The 16,836-nt window shown below is 44.0% G+C and overlaps 1 protein-coding gene across 1 annotated transcript in view; it reads left to right on the top strand.

Annotated features, from left to right (window-relative positions):
- Positions 1-5,600: 5,600 nt before the first annotated feature.
- Positions 5,601-16,836, top strand: part of fam222a (family with sequence similarity 222 member A) — a 72,932-nt gene continuing 61,696 nt past the window's right edge. The window contains exon 1 of the mRNA XM_012863569.3: positions 5,601-6,536. The gene's annotated coding sequence lies outside the window, so the exon portion shown is untranslated. The remainder of the gene's footprint in view (positions 6,537-16,836) is intronic.

The following is a 16,836-nucleotide window of genomic DNA, read 5'->3' on the forward strand; positions in this document are numbered from 1 at the left end:
ATGAAAAGAAATATTCAAAACTTTACATCCTTTTGACAATTTGTGCGTAAAACCACAGATTGAAGGTTGCGGTTGTTTTCTGTTGACGAAATAGAAATAAATAAATCAACAGGCATGAATAGTTTTTCAATTACGGTTTATATATTGTCAGTGAGGTTGCTGAGAGGTTCTGAGAAGTCTATGTGGGACTTTTTGTTTTTCAATGTCAGACGTTTTTGTGATGTTGATTTTCTTTTTTCCTCACCATGCAAAGTCACCTCTGCGTAGTGACGGTCTCATCCTCTCAACGTTACTTTCTCACTTCCAACCTTTTTATTGCTACTCTCTTCCAGTTGATCCCCCCCCCCTCCCCCCTTGTCTTTTCTGGCCCGGCCCCCGCTCTCTTCCATCGCAGCCACCCTCATCCTCGCCTGGTCCCTGCCCATCTCATCCTCCACCTCTGTGTCCTCTAACCACTTGACACCTTTTCAGATTCATCCCCATCAGTTGGCAGACAGCGTGCGTTTCACCCGCAGGGCACAATGCAGCGATCCTCATGAATCAATGGCAGATAAATCAATGCTATCTCTTTTTTCCATGCCTCTGTTGCCATCGATTTCCCCCCCTCTCTTTCTCTCTCTCTCTCTCTGTTGCTTTACTGTTTGTGGAGTCTTGAACTTTGCTCAATTAAACTGAGTTCACTTTCAGGAACAAATTGTAACAGCGTAAGGCTTTCAGTTCCAAGACACTAATGTTTGTGGCTGGAGCTTTTATTTATGAGATGCTCCGTTCAGAGAGCATCGGCTTGGTAATTTTCTTTTTTTTTTTTTTTGCTGAGGCTTAACCTGAATTTACTGGCACCATGAACCCTTTTTTCCAATGAGGCATGCAAAATGCTTGCCTTGATTGGGACTTTTCACTTTGAGCCAGAGCTGATGTCTGAAACAGAGACAAAGTGAAGATCCTTTGATCATATTTACTGGGAAAGAGGTAGCTGCAATTAGCATGTAAATGAGCCTTTATTTTGGTGTTTTAGTGAAACCGCCATAGGTTTCCTGGCAGCGAAATATCCTAACGCGATGTTATATCCAATCATCAGGCTCCAGAGTCTGTCGGAGGGAATGATTTCTGAGAAATGCAGAGACACACACATATTATTCTGAAGACTACATTTAATATAGCCCACAGAAAATTATCCACTGTGATATTTCACTAGTCTCCCCCATAAATAATTCATTGTTTTTATGTGCCCTCATGCTGCCTTGGGGATTGGAACAGCTGAGTGTTTTCACAGCATATTTGAGTCCAATCTTCTGCGTATTAGGCGTGCTCTAATCAAACCACAGTAAACATGCCTTGAATGTTTGTTGAGTCATCTGCTTATCAGCTAATCAAACGGCCTATTTGCCTGCGCCGCTGCCTTGGTGGCGCACGGCACAGCTCCGGTTTAGTATTTTTCAATTATTTGTTCATCTGTTTGATCGAGGCTGAAGCCGTGCAGAGCAGGTGACGTGGCTGAACTCCGCAGACTTTAATGCTCGATGTGCAGGTCCGCCAAAGCGGCAGAGTAATTGGAGCTAATGCATTTAAGGGATCGACCGAGCCAGGTGATCCATTGTTCTGGAAATTTTGCCTCTCAGGGAGCATATGTTCACCCGTTTGTACCATTTCTCACGTGGGTGCAAGACCTCATAAGAGAACCGCGTGTGCACAGAGCATGTGGATGTTTCTTTTTGTGCAAGAACTAGCATGAAAGTGCAAGTCATAGAGAAAATTCAAAGGCAGGAGCCAGGACGGCGACATGGAGCTGCCAGGGATTGGTGAGCAATCAGATAGGGCAGAATTGATGACCTGGCTCAGGATGGATTTCTTGGAGCGGGCTGCCAGACCGAGGTAATACTTTCAGGCTCTTATCAGCACTGGCATAAGCTGAGTGCTGCATCACCCACTTCCCAGCGTCAGCTTATTATGAGAGTCCATGATGTGTGATTGCTTGTACCGGCTTTGAGTCCCAGGGTCTGCGTGCACAGGCCACAGTCACCGAGAAGAACAGCAACGCAGAGCCGCGGTCAAGGTGCACTGCTCACTTTCTTGCTATTGTAATGACATTTAGCAAAAACAGGCTCTTTACAAGGTTCCAGTTACTTTTGTGGTGTCGCTTGCAAAAATAATCAGCCCTGCGGAACATTTTGAATTCAACCAGAAACTTCTGTGTATTTTGTGTGGATTGTATGCGATAGACAAACGCCGTTCCTTGCATAATTGTGAAGTTATGAAGTTTTTTTTTTAATAAGAAAAACCTGAAAAGGTGGCAAACATCTGTATTCAGCCTACTTTACTCTAAATTACAGTCAGTTCAATCAATTATCTGAACTGGGAAAGAGTAAGGCACGACTGCAAACCTACAAATATATGTCTAAACTGGCAGGCCAGACAAGGAGCATTAACCTGTAAAAAGCAACCAAGAAGCCCGTGGTAACTCTAGGAGCTGCAGGGGTCCACAGCTGACGGGAGAAATTGTTGACGCTCAGAAACACATGGAAGAAGGTTTCTGGTCAGATGAAACCAAAATGTAACATACCGGCTGACATCCAGAAGGCCATGCGTGGTGGAAAACATATCCTGCATCTCGTTGTCCAACGTTGAAGGGAGCATGGATGCAGCCAGGAATTCCTGAAAGAAAACCTAAAAAACTCAAGGAAGGGGGTTCACCTCCAGCAGGACAACAAGACTAAACATACAACCAGATATACAATGAGCTGCGTCTCGGTGTATAAATGTGTGTGCGTTAGTGAGAGCGACTGGGTGAATGTGGCTATAGTGTACAGCTCTTTGGGTGGTCAACATGACTGGAAAAGCGCTATATAAGTTCAGTCCATTTACCATTTACCATTTAGTTTAAAGTTCAAAGCCTTTACAGCAGGGGTCAGCAGCTACATTTGTCTGAGGGCTAGAATATACCATAAGGTGCACCGGATTATAAAGCACACTAAATATTCATCCCAAGTGTGTAATATCACTCCGCCCCTTCACGTACACAGCTCGGATGGTAAAATGTGCTATCAGCTAGCTGAGCACCTAGAGCCATTTCTTTTCCAGCAGCCTCCCACCGCACACCTGTCAGTGAGACAGAGAGGGACTGTGATGCTGCACGTCCTTGCGACCACCTGTTCGCCTGCTCAGAGTATCAAGCTCGGTGCCACATATAAAACAGTTTGATGCGCAGACTTCTCTCCGTCGAGAAGTCATAAAAATTGAGCTCTTCAGGTACCTTTACGTGCGCACCTGCGCGGAGTTACCTAAACCCGAGAATGTGGGGGTCTTTACATGAATGCACTTCTAGTTTAGACATTACAGTCAGGCAGGTCTTGTAGACGGCTCAGGGGTCCGATCAGGTGCCCCTGAGCTGAATATCCATTTAGCAGAGTGGCTTCGTTGCTAACCAAAGTCGTACTTACACATTTTAACAGATTGTTGAGCGCATTGTACCACATAAAATCAATCAGTAAGCACAACGGTAAGCACATATAAGGCGCAGCGGATTATAAGGCGCACCATCAATTTTTGAGAAAATGTAAGGATTTTAAGTGCGCCTCATCGTCCGAAAACCCCGAGATATATATCTTTATCCATCTATATATAGATATAGATAGATATAGGTATATGATACTGCTTTACAGTATCAATACAATTGGGTGCTCCAGTCAAAATCCATGCTTCTAACTGAAAACTTGTGGAGAGACTTAAAAAATAATGTTGAAAGATGTTCTCCATCCAGTTTCTCAGAACTTACATTAGTTTGTAAAAGACAGTGGGCAAAATATCAGTATCTGGATATGTTAAAGACACACCTTAAAGAACTGAAAACTATTAAAAACATCCTTACACATATCATCATACATTGTGTTGGTCCATTGTGTAAAATGTCTTGATGTTTTTGGTTGTAACATGATGAAATGTTACAAAGTTAAAGGAGATGTGAATACTTTTGTATGGCACCATATAAACCAGAAGTGTCATCTGCACAAAAGATGGTTTATCATTGCTGTACTTTTTAATCATTGTGGTTTTATAGAAAAAATTGGGTCTTAACTTATGAAAAGAAACATCGGAGCTCTTACAACAGACACAGATGCAGGGCATCTCAATGGTTTATGATAAAAATAGTAACCAAAAGACCGAGATAAATATTTACAAAACTGTTTCTAATTTTAATGTGCCCTTCATGTAAGTTTAAAACAAAACAAAAAAAAATCGAGTCACATAAGCGTTCACAACTTTTCTCACTGACTGAGGTTTTGATTTGATTTCAGCTCTGGTTTGGAGGGTTGTGTTTTTTTGTTGTTGTTGTTGTTGTTGATAAAAAGCTTATATCGTGACTTGACAATATTTGTTCATTCTACCTTGCTTGTTTTAGTAATCTAAGAAATTGGGAAGAAACCTCGTCTTCACAGCCCTCTTTGGGTGACTCCAAAGATTTCCTGTCAGATTTAGTTCTGACTTGTGTCTTGGACGTAAAAACACACACACACACACACACACACACACACACACACAAAACACACTTTATACAGTCGTGAAATAATTATTTCATTGGCTTGGATTAGCATAATCTTTTCTGACATCTTTGACTGATATACCACATTGCTGTTGCCGTCAATAACTGATATTTACCGGTGTTTTCTCTGCGTCATGGTGTAATATCTAATGCTGTAGATTTATGTTTACTCTCTTTCTCCTGACTGTTACATTTTATTTATTTATTTATTTATTTTTTACAAAAGCTATAATTTTGATCCCACGTAATTTCTCTGCAAACTATGGCTAAAGAATTAAAATAAGCAAATTTCAATAATGGATGAATGAACTTAGTTTCTGGTTTATCAGAATCAATATAATTCTTCTGTGAACTGAAGAAGAATTAAAGTTTAAGCTGACTCAAATGGCTCTTTAAAGTTCTTGCAACTCTTTTTGTGATCTTTTTTAATTCAAATGCAAGTTGTATGTCACATTAAAGGTGGAAAAAGTGTTCAAAGAATTCAAAGTGGTCTGAAATTATATCACAAAGACCAGACATTTTTGGAGCCACAACTTCCTGTTAGAAACTATTATTAAAGCAATTATTGGGAATGTTTTGCTCAATATGATAATCAAAACTATAAACGACAACAGTAGATTCCTCTTTCTGAATAATCCCATCTCGTCTCTGTCAGCAGGATCTTTCATTTTCCCTGCAGACCAGCCACAAACCAGGACAGCCAACTGGACTCTCTCAGGGGTCCGGTTCGTCCCATTAGAGGACGAGATGCCCTTCAACCCCGGGCACGGAAGCTGAAAACGAGCCGCAGCTTCTGCGTCACCTAAAAGATTGATCAAAGATCTTAATCTCCATCCCGTCACAGCAATTTATTTCAAATCCTTCTCCTTTTTGTTATCTTCCGCGTATATAAACAACGTGGTTTCAGACGCCGAGACGCCAAAGCATCTCTATGGTAACAGCACTCAATTACCGGTGATTGGCCAACCCGTGGGAATGTGTCTATTCCCCGAGCTCGGTGATTGGTCGGTGGGCGGTCTGAGCAGCCTGACAGTCTGCAGCGTTCCGGGTTATTGTCAGTCTCCGCGGCTCGGCAGAAGGGCAGGACCGCGTCCCCGGAGCTGCGTCAAGCAGCTAGCTCTTTATTCAGACGGAGCAGGTTCTAAATTTGGTCGAAACACCAAAGAGAGGCCGAGTGAGCTTTGCCACTGAGGTTGCTCCAAGATCGCATGTGGAAATCTGCGTCTGAATCCGGAGGAAACGCATCAGAGAGGGAGAGAGAGAGAGAAGGCTGCCGACCCCCTCGGAGAAAGTGACGGACGGAGCAGAGGCTGATCGCCGGGATTTTTTTCTTTGCATCAGTTGAGGATATTCCAGGTTGCTTTCAGGGTATCAACACAGAAATTGCCTAAATACATTTCCTAAACATTTACGTTTGTATTCCGCCTAAAAAAAATCGCCCGTACGGAGGAGACGGACCCATGCGTAACAGCGCTGGATTTTTTTTTTCTTAATTTGGGAATATACGCCGTGAAAGAGTCCCGTTTTCCATCGCTCGGGAGAATTTTCTCAAGCGAGAGAAAAGAGCGAGCGGTTCCTCTCACTTTGCTTTCCAGAAGCTGAAACGCTGAAAAACGAGAAGCGCTTCTCTCCTCGGTGCGCAATCCCTGCGAGGCTTCCGAGAGACTCCGCCGACCTGCGCTCTAACCTCCACATTCTGCCGGCAGCCCAATAAAGGAGAGGAAAAAAAGGGGGCGAAGCCTAATAACTTTGCATGCTTAAGACGAGAGTGTGGAATCTTTAATTTATTTTTATTTTATTTTTTAAATTTTTCCTTTTTTGCATACCACCGGAAGACTGGGATAAACTTAATCAGCGTTGAGTATTTGCGGAGGAGCCGCAGCAGCTGGATTTCTGGGGGAAGCGGAATGAATCATTTTTAATTTGGCCCAAAGAAGAACGAGGCAGATTGCTTAGGAGATTGCATGGAGTTGTAGTCTTTAATAAGGAACGCTTTATGGTAGGTATACTTTGCATTTTCCTCTGTTTATAGATGTTTTTTCTTTTCCCCTTCTGTCCGGACGGCCTCTTTTATGGGGAAAAAAAAAGAAACGAAACATAGCCACGTAGGTCTCAGATTTAAAGCTTTTGTTTCCATGCGTGGTCCACAATAGAGGCGGCGTTGTTAAAGAGAGCCGAATGGCTTTAGGAACTGCTTTGATGTTGGAATATTGGGGCTTTTTCAAGTAAGGGATAGCAATTACGCGTGTTGTGGAGGGCAGCGCACCGCAGGCACCGGTGGCGCTGGGAGAGAGAGAGAGAGAGAGAGAGAGAGAGAGAGAGAGAGAGAGAAATAGATTGCGGCTCGGAGCAAAAGGTGCGATTTTTTTTATCTGTCTGTACGCCCCCGTGCGTCACTGCTGAAGTGTCTGGTGCAATTGGACTTTTTTTTTCTCAGTCATATATCATTTCTTGCCTTGGTTGTGTGTCAGGCTTTTATCGAGGAGGGGGGTGTTGGAACCCGTGAAATGCGCCGAGATGCGCTGTGCAAAACTTTTCAGCCAAATGCTGCATATGCAGCTCAGCCGGAATGCGTCCGCTCCTGTGGCGGATGCGTCCTCCGCGCGGGCTTCGGTTTATTATAGGTGCGTCTGAAATTCACGCCTTTCCTGGAATATAGATGCGAGTTAATAAAAGTCACGCTCTGAACTTTGAGCCTCGCCGCCGGCTTGCTGAGGTTGCTTTGCAATATTTAGCCTCATTGCTCACGCTGCAAAGATACGAGCTTGCCATTATGCTGACTGTGCAGTGGGAGAAGAAGGGGGGGGGGTAAGCTGCACCGAGTGTGTTTTATCATTAGACTGTACAAGCATCCTTCCAAATTGATCTTCCTTACGCTGGCTCCCGTCATGCTCTGTCTCGTAGCCCTGCAGACAGGGCTGGCTGGCTGAATGTAATAGGGAGAGCACCCCCCCACCCCCCCCACCCCCCCCCCCCCCACCCCCCTCCTCCTCCAGCAGCAGGGCCGGCCGGCGCCCCCACAGTCAGGGCACCTGCCATCGAGTCCTTCCTGGCTGTATTGAATAAAACATCCAGTGATGTATGAGACAGGAGCTGCACCCGGGGGGACAGAACTGCCTCATTTACTTCCTCCACTCCGCGCCTATGACCTGCTGAGCAAATTGTGCTCATATTAGCTCTGTGGCTGCTCCTCACCTAAACAAATAGTCTCCCAGCATAATGCCTGCCTTAACTCAACATGATGGTTGGACAAAGGCATGGGAGAATGGAATGGCATGGAGGAGGAGAAGACGAGGAGGAGGGGGGGGCTTCAATATCTGGGTCACTGAGTTATCTTTTAGGAGTTTTGGAGTTGTTTTTCTGCCTCTGTATCTTTTGGCCTACTGTTAGATCTTCCCCTGGACCTTCATGTCATCCTCGTTTTGTAGCTCTCTGTGTTTCCTGAAGGAGAAAGAGGTTGATACCTTTAAGTTGTTAAACTTGGGGGGGTGTATTTGGGAACAGTGTCCCCCGCTGTAAATGTTTTCACACCGCCCTTTTGTTCCCGTCTCCCTAGACAGTGTTATGTCTACATGTATATATCAAAAGGATGTTTTGTAGAGCGCTGGCCATGTTCTAACTTAGGGGTTTTGTTTGCTTCGTGGCGTTTTATGAGTGGGAGAGGAAGCCATCTGTTACAGGAGCTTTGGTACTCTGACCAGGCTTCTGTTTGCACCCGTCAGAGGGTCGCCTCGTACTACGACCGACAACTTATCTGGGTTAAATTCAGAGGGCAAATTTCACGGCAATGTATGTCGCTGTGACGAACCCGATGGTTATTGTTTTGCAGTTGTCACAAAATGTGAGAGCTCGTCGGTTTTTTATCATTGTCTTCATAATTTGTTAAATACGTAGCTATAAAAATAAACGCATATAGCATGGCTTGAGTGAATGGATACATAATGGTTGGTTTACTGGTACAAAATGGACTTTGGAAGGGCCATGCATAGTTACAAAAGGGGTATTACAAATTGATGAAGGGGCAAACTGACTCAGAGCTTGTCCAAATGGGGATAATGACTGAAGGTAAATGGAAAGGAGGTGTAACATTGCTTTTCATACTAATAATATACACTTAAATCAAATTATATGCAGAATCGGGACTTTTTATCACCATTTTATTTCCATAATTTATAGAAATATGATGCTGCAAAGAGAAGTTAATGGTTTTAGGTATATAGATTTTAAAGGATGCGTTTAATGGTACAAAATCGCACTTTGATGCAATTAAAAGGTTAGCATGTAACTTAAAACAGAGAACAAGGTGGGAAATAGTCGAATTGACCCAGAGCTGAAATTCTTTAAAGAAAAAAAAGTATTTATTTTGTGCCTGTTGGTGCAATGATTTTAATGCCAGAAGTTATTGGTCCCCTGGTTTAAACTAAAATAACTTTCCTTTTTTTACTCTGCAATCTAAATTCTGAGAACTACAGCATTCCTCTTTACTTTCTGACTGAATTGAGAACACCTACATTACTTAAGTAAAGTCTAATCTGTTGTACTCATTAAATTTGCCAACAGCTGGAAGGTCAAGACATATATTTTACGCAATGCATTAACAAAAAAGCAATAAGCTAAGAGAAGCCTGGCATTTTATCAATTCTCGCAACTCAAATTGCATATCGCTCTGATTGATTGATAGCTTTTGGGCTCCTTACCGTATTCTTTGCTTATTAAAAGTGCCTGCCTGATGGGAATAAGTGAGCTGCTCTCATGAATATCGTTAAAGTTGCTGAAGTTTAATTTCCTGTGCTGTGTATTAATCTTTTTTAATCCCTGCATGGTTTGATTGTCTCAACACCTTCCCAGAGGCAGTAAAACTCATTTTGGCACTTAGGATGACTGAAATACTGGATGCAGAAGTGTGTGTGTGTGTGTGTGTGTGTGTGTGTGTGTGTGTGTGTGTGTGTGTGTGTGTGTGTGTGTGTGTGTGTGTGTGTGTGTGTGTGTGTGTGTGTGTTTGAGAGCAGGAGAGAAAAAGAGAAAATGTGTGTGACTCTGGACCTACTTTGTGTCCGGTCCTGCCTGTCCGTTTTTGCACAGACTTTTTAATTCACGCACATTAAATCATATTTCAACACCACATTCCGCCTCACTGTGCTGCACTGTGGAGCAGTTGTTGGCAACGTTGCCTCATAGCAAGAAGGTCCTGGGTTTTAATCCCAAACAGGGCTGTCCAAAAAAGAAATTTCACCACGGTAACACGTGGTGACAATAAAGATTCTTTGAATCTTTGAATTCTGTTTGGAGTTTGCATTTAGTATGCAACGATTAAGTCACTCTGCGGTATAGTGAGTTAAATCCTTGCCTTTGATTTTTGGGGGACCTGGGTTAGAACCAGGGTCCAAAATTAACACTCGCCAGACGCCGAAGGCGAGTAAATTTTCCATCTGGCGAGTAAATTTCAGAGTGCTAGCTGCCACATGACGAGTAAATGTTTGCACTAAATAAGTCGTGTTTGGGTGGGTGCTTCTTTAAGTTCCTCTGCTTTCAGCTCGTATGACAACAAGCGCGCACGTACACGATCCCTCATACACTTGACGCGAGAACTACAGTGTCCGTTTGCTAACAACTAGGGTTTATCTCAGCCCAGTTACGTAGTGGGATTATGTCGGTCAGAGTGAATATTTTGGCCGGTAAAAAATATGCTGGGTGGAACCCTGGTTGTCTCAGGAAGGGCATCTGTGTGCAAGTTGCACTGACTTGCTGTGATGACCCATGAATGGGGAGCAGCTGAATGGAGTCCCAAAAAAATGGATGGACTTGCCAGATTTTCTCATGGAAACATATATGTTGACCGGAAATTATAGTTTTTCCTGTGATGGATTGGCGAGCTGTCCAGGGTGTACCCCGACTCTTGCCCAATGAGCTGGAGAGCCCCCCCCCCCCCCCCCCCCCCATGACTCTGCAGTGGTCAGCAGGTATAGACAACGGATGGATGGAATTGTATATTTTATCCCGTGAATGGAAAAAAAAAAGCGTTTGCTCTTCTGCAAGCTGATTTCATAGAGAAGCACAATGTTTCCTACCTGTAAAATATAAACAGACACTCAAAAGAACAAACAAAATGTTTCACTCAAAGCAATGTCAACGGTGCCTCATTAGCTGCCTGATCAAAGCGCCTCGTATCAAAAGTCTGCGGCAGGCCTTGTGTTTTTTAACGTGCAGCCCAACAAAAGAGACATGCCCTTTTCGGTGCGTTTCAATTTGGCAGCATTTGATACCCCGGCACATTAGTGTCTGGGATGTGGCGGCCGAGCATGAAAAGAGAAACGCAATAAAACAGGAGCTCTACATGCGAGATACTGTCGAGAACAACAAACACGAGCTTCAGAGTCGATATGAAGGAACACGGGCGAATAAGATGCTCGGTCTCCAGGTGATATGAGGGTGGCGATGCGATCCGGGGAGGCAGTATTGGGTGAGAACGGTTCTGTTTGTGTATTTAGCGTAGTGCAGGTAGCACTAAAATGCATTGTGCAAGATATCTATCAAACTGCACTTATCGGCGTGAGTGTTTTAGCTCTAAATGATTGATCCTCTGTGTGTCTGATTGCGGATGGGTCAGATGGGCTGCTGTCATCCGTTAGATAAAACCTCTGGTCCTGAAGTGGGCCACAGGGGCAGATAGTGGGCATGAAACAGAACCGAAGGTCCGTCACAGACTTGATTTAGACGCACAGACAGGGTTTAGACTGTTGAGGGCGACACATTCGAAAACACCTCACCTAAGGCTGGTCGGTAAGTTCCAACCTTTAATCGGCCACATTGAATGCAGAACAACAGAGATCTTAGGCCCAGTAACGATGACTTGAGTCTGAACGGTAACGGTGCTGGAAACTGTTGTTGGACTGAAAAATACAAAAAAAACACAAAAAAAACCACGTCAGTTTTTTTTCTTTCTACATGGATTACACAATAATTATCTGACTGCATGTACATTTTTCTTCTACAATTTTCATGTTCCAACCACAAATGTGAATGTGTCTCATGGAGATATTGTCTTAGATTTTTATTCAGGATTTCCGTGCGTCTTGCTCCATCCGTCTCAGCGGTTACCAAACGCTTCCTGGCAGCGTTTCTGATTCTGGCGCTCCTTGCCCGCCAGTTTAGGTGCGCCGGCACGGCTCGTAAGGTTTGCGGCTGTGCCACACTGTCTCCATGATCAGATGGTGGATTGAACGGAGAACTCTGTCAGATGATCAAAACTTGGCATGATGTTTTATAACCTCACCCTGCTATAAACAACTTTGTCCCCGACCTTTCTTATTGTAGCTGTTTGTTCACTACTGTTCTCTCTGTGACGCTGAGATTCGGTGGCACACACAGGGACTCTATGATAAAACACCTTCGGGTTTGTGACTAACTTGACCCAGTGTGGAAAGCTTCAGGAGGTATGGCTCCTTTTCCTGGCTTTTCCATTAGGAGCCCATTAGGGCTCCGTCTTTCCTGTTGTTTCGACCGCTTTCCAGGGATTACCTGACCAATACTCTGCTCACGAGACCTTGCCTGATCCTCATCAGGGTTAACTGCAGCCAGTTAGCGCATGACGGACAGCAGCATTCCTCCTCCTCCTCCTCCTCCTCCTCCTCCTCCTCCTCCTCCTCCTCCTCCTCCTCCTCCTCCTCCTCCTCCTCCCCTGTAAGCCTGAATGGAAGTCACATCTCTCCAGGCCCCGAGGTTAATGTACAGTCTTTCATTTAGAAAGGTTAGGGCCGGCTTGTCCATTTTTCTTCTTTAAGAGAGCTCTCGCAGATATGAAATACAGTTCAACAGAAACCATGAAGTTATTTTTTTCACGCGGTTAATGAGTACGCTAGCAACGAGTGCCGTGCAGTTTACAGTTTGCTCCATAACTCAGCCAGAAAACACGAGGCTGCGCTCGCTTCTTCCAAAGACTTTCTTGGGAGGGGGGAAAGAAAGAGAATAAAGCAAATCTGACAAGCTCTCCAACAGCGAATTTGCTCCCCTTAAAAACAATGCCGCTCTTGCCTTCCTCATGGTCACATTGATTTGTTCTGGGTGACAATGCAGGCTGCTGTGAAATCACCCCAGCGCCATTGATCTCAAGGAGAAGAGGAGGAGAGGGAATGAGAGGCTGGCGACAGAGCAACATGGGAGAAAAAAAATCCACAGCTTGCCCTCTTCAACCTTAACCAGTAATAAAATGAAGGCCTGGGCTGCAATCAGATCAGCCCCCGCTGCACTCCTCCAGCCGCTGCGCTGCGGTGTTAGTCTCCGCTTTGATTTGTTTTTTTGGAGGCCCGCACATGCTGTTTGATTTGCTATTGTGGCTCGCCGTGTTTCACATTATCAGCTGAACTCTTTATTGCTACTGTTTTCCATGCCAGAAGCGAGGCTGTTTTTATCTCACATGGGCCTCTGATTAATCTCCCCCCACCTCCCCTCTCTGCTGGCGTACTTTAATCTTGAATGGGAGATATCTGATTCTCCTCGGCTATTGAGGAAGATCAAACTTTAATGGAACAAGGAACTGCACATCATGCTAATCTCCATCTCTCTGCATTTTGGTTGACTGCGCTCCCTTGGGCTTTGTAGCTTTCTGCAGAAGCAGGAAATACATCAGCCAGATAAGATGTTTTCTCTTCATGCTTTGGTAATTTATTCCCTGTCGACAGTGGCCACCATTTTACATCTCTGCTGTCTGATTACCTGGTTGAAGGACAGAAACGGGTAAAAGCGAGGAGAATGACAGACACTTACGCTTAACTGTCGTCCTTAATGAGCTAATTATTCAAAGATGGGCTAATGATTCAGTATTGCTGTTTCTGCGTTACAATCACTGGCCTCATGGTGGTTTTCCACCGCTCTCTGGCTTCGGTTCTTTGTCTTTCCTGCCGGATAAACTGGTGTCACCTCAGCACCAACCCCCGGCTGGATCAGATAAGAGAAGAGCTTTGGCAGGAGGCCGTGGCATGGAGTCCAAAAACCAATTAGAATATTGTGAGTGCCCTATATATATGTGTTTAAAAAACTGAGTAGGGGGTTATTTTTATTCTGTGTGATTTAAAAACAAAATAAATCTGTACAAAATACTGACCTTTTGCATTGAACAAAAGTTAGGTTAGCACAAAAGCTCTCCGTCTCATCCATTATACAGTTTGTCGGTCATTGTGCTGCACGGCTCTGTGCCCGTCGTTGATCTTTCCAGCTTAATCTATCAAAGCCACTTCAGTCATTTCCTAAACACTGTTGGTATTTTTTTTTATACTGAAAAATCCTGGTTTCCTGTCAGAAATAGGAAATAAAGCCCTGAAGTCAAAATTCCAACTGGAAAAGTCAGGGGTTTGCCAAAACAGCCCCGAGTTTAGTGTCCAATATGGCCTCCATATTGGACACACAAAAAATAAAAAAGTTGCATGTATACAATATATATTAGCCCTTCTGTTTGCATCTCATTAAACCAGTGGAACATGTAGATATTTGCCATCGCTATTTGTCAGCCTGTTCCTTCAGTATTAAACACATAAAAATGAGAATATAAACAAATTCTTATCATCTTGTATTACAGGTAGCATGGCCCATCACATACAGAGCATATAAAGGAATTTCCATAATTTCAGTTTCCAAACTATTTATATTGCCTGGAGGCCTCACTCCCGTTTTCAGCTGCTGTTACTGATCAGTGATCAGATGGTCATGATCCTGGAGCTTTCCCAAACACAGCGTGCTGTAAAACAGATGATACTGACATAAATTATGAACTGTGGTCCCTCATTTTGGTTATTTTCTGTCCAACAGAGCCATCAATGTTGAGCTAATAAATAAAGGTGTGAATTGCCGAGTTAGGGAACTGGCTCTGAGCCGTTACAACATTGAGACAGAAAAATGTGACCTTTTGCAACCGTTTCACTGATGAGAAAAATATTGGGCTTTTTAAGTCATGCACCAGCAGGTCACAAGTCAGAGACGATCAACACGACAGCCGTCTGATTCGGGGCTAAAGCCGATTCATCAGCACGTCTAGTCTCAGCCTTACTGTGTCTTCATCAGCGTTTGCACAATAAATGCTGCAAGACTGATCAATAACCTCTATCCCTCCTTTAAATTTGGAAAGTAAGTCGTCCTCTAGCTGTGCAGCATCTGATTCAGTCGTTTTCCTGCTGGAAGATGTCCAGAAAACGGTTTTAATTAGAAAAGTGAAGCATTAATTTGGGTTTCTTAACACTTCAGCCCTCCTGCAGGCAAATGCACCAACCCTTTCTGTAATTATTGACCAGCTCCATATTCAGCGCCTTAGGAAAGAGACGTCCGCTGCATGGATGTGTCAAGGCTCCGTGCTTTTCATTACACCACAGCCGTTTCGGGAGCCGTCCGCTTTATTCTCTCACTTCCTCCATATCGCTGAGTAACAGGGCACATTATGCTGACCAGCATCTGGACCTCGACGGGCTCGATGCATTTTGTTGCAAATGGATAACGCTTATGGGGTGTCACACCTCCCGCAGACGCTTTGTGCCTGTGACAAAAAAGAGGCTATTACCCAATTCTGTGGCCATTGCTGTAAGGTAATGAAATTTCCACTGACTGGAGAAAACAATGTCGTCTGGTCCATAGCTGTAATTGCAGAAGCCACCTCGCCATATATATATATATATATATATATATATATATATATATATATATATATATATATATTCTGCACTCCCGATTTAGTTGTGAATGCAGGACGATTTAATAAAACTCCGGAGATTTTTATCATTTATTGCCAGTCCTGGCAGCTGCATGAGGGAAAGTAAGCCGAGGCATGCACAGATAAAACTCATTCTCCATGCTGGAGACCATTTACTACAGAGCGGGCATATAACCCATAGGGATATATTTATATGTATGCATAAGGCTCGAGCAGGTCAGATATATTGTTAATATAAAAGCACCATTTCCTCTTTCTAAATGGAAGAGTACCCTGGAATTTCCGTCATTTTCTCCCGGTGTTATTGTTTGTATCGGGATAGGGCTGAAAATCCATGGGATATTAGGCCTCCAGGGCAAGGAGCTTCTGTGTGCCTGCTTCCACTCACACACAAAAACATAGAAATGTTGACATGAGGACATGTATGGACACACACACACGCGCGCGCACACACACACACTCGTAGCCCTGTTTTATTACCTCCTGCCTGCTGCTGGAATTGCTTTCCTCCCTCGAGTGAGCCAAGCAAAGCCGGCTTTATTGTGTTAACCTATTTGTGTGTCAAGAGCGATTGCAGCGTTCTTTATCTCTGTTTGTATTCGGACGGGGAGACGGCTGAAGGGAGCGAGGACGAGGGAGAGAGAATGGCAGAGCGAAGAAGGGAGGCGGCGGCGGCGGCGGCGGGGGTTTACAGAATCCAGGCGAGCCGCCGGAGTTTAGACGGATGGCCGGTCACCTCGCTGCACTCTGGAGGATAATGACTGGTTGCTTAGCAATGACCTACCCCCACCCACTTTCAGACTTCCATCCACAGCAATCATCTTTTTTTTTTTTTTTTTTCCCCAGTAAAAGATTTCATAAATAATTATCACACAGCGCCTCGTTCTTTATAGCAGGGATTGATGAGAGTTTGAGCCGGAGATGTGGTACTTATCAACTCACTCTACTGCTGGTTGGAGATTGATGCTTGTGTGTTTATATCCGCTCTGTTGGTGGAGTTTAACCAGGATTATGACCGGGCCAGAGCTCTATTTCCAGTCAGATAGCTGCAGCTCTACAACCTTTGACCCATGTAATGCTGCAGTGGCAGCATTCCACTCAAACAGATGCACGAGCCACATATTCATGTTTTTTTGATGGCCGACCAGAGGCCTGTGCGCGCAGCTTCTTGCGAGCTCTTAAGTTTATTAACATTTTTATTGAGTTGAACAAATTGCTGACCTTTTGTGGCATAATGAATAGGCTGGCCCGCTTAGGACACATTTGAGTTTTGGCACGAGTGACTGGCATCGCTCCAGGCTGTTAGACTCATGGTTTGTTTATTCAGCAGGTGAAAGGGTTTAATGCTGTGGAGTGTTTTCAACATTTCAGCTGCTTTTCAGCTTTTCTTTGCCATATTGCGACGACTGGTGATGCCGTTGCCTCTAATGTGTGCTGGTTTCTTGCGGTTATTTATTATATGGAGTTAAAAATGCACCAGTCAATCAGCCGGAGATCACAATCTGACACGTTTTCCTGATCAGTGAGTCAATAACAAAAATCCAAGTTTTTCTGTATTCAATAAATGCATTAAAACTAAGACCTCTGGTTATTTTTAGATTGTTAA

Source organism: Fundulus heteroclitus, chromosome 12 (assembly GCF_011125445.2).
Source record: "Fundulus heteroclitus isolate FHET01 chromosome 12, MU-UCD_Fhet_4.1, whole genome shotgun sequence".
NCBI classification, from domain to species: Eukaryota; Metazoa; Chordata; class Actinopteri; order Cyprinodontiformes; family Fundulidae; genus Fundulus; species Fundulus heteroclitus.